This window comes from Propithecus coquereli, unplaced genomic scaffold, assembly GCF_000956105.1.
Source record: "Propithecus coquereli isolate 6110/MARCELLA unplaced genomic scaffold, Pcoq_1.0 Scaffold1, whole genome shotgun sequence".
In the NCBI taxonomy this organism is placed as follows: Eukaryota; Metazoa; Chordata; class Mammalia; order Primates; family Indriidae; genus Propithecus; species Propithecus coquereli.
This window is the reverse complement of record NW_012133857.1, coordinates 5,722,329-5,723,050: the sequence shown is the minus strand read 5'-3', so window position 1 is coordinate 5,723,050 and position 722 is coordinate 5,722,329.

Here is a 722-nt window from a genome sequence, read left to right as displayed (position 1 = left end):
GATAATTTCTGAAAAATTTTCTTTTTAAAAAAAATTTTGATTCTAATTTAGTCAGATGGAAAGAGTAACAGAGGTAAATTAATATTTTTCCCCAGTTTTATTGAGATATGATCCACAAATAATTATATATATTTAAGGTATACAACATGTTTTGTTAATGGATACATTGTGGGTTTCTGGGAAGTTTTCTTTAGTCCAACATGTATAATTCTCCCAAAGAGATGCCAGTGTATGAAAGATTGATCTTAGTTGAGTAAATACTTTGATTATATTGTTGTAATTTGTTGGTTAAGGTGTCAATTCCACTATTTTACTTCAATTCTAAATCTAATCTGATAAAAGATTGCATCAAGGCCTTATTCATGAAAATTAAAGGGTTATATTGACCAAGAAAATTAATTTAACTACTTTTACCATAGATGAAGGATGAAGTGCTTTGTTAAAAAAGAAAATCTTGATTTAGAACAGGGGTCGATAAACGTTTTCTATTGTATAAACGGCCAGATAGTAAATACTTTAGGGTTTGTGCACCCCGTACCGTGTCTGTCATGATTATTCAACTCTGCCACTGTAGCAGCCATAGACAATATATAAATGAACGAGTATGGCTATGTTCCAATTAAATTTTACTTATGAAAGCAGGCAGCAGGCGTGATTTGGCCTGTAAGCCAGTATTTTGCTGACCTCTGACTTTCAGTGATATTTGGATTGACTCTTACAGT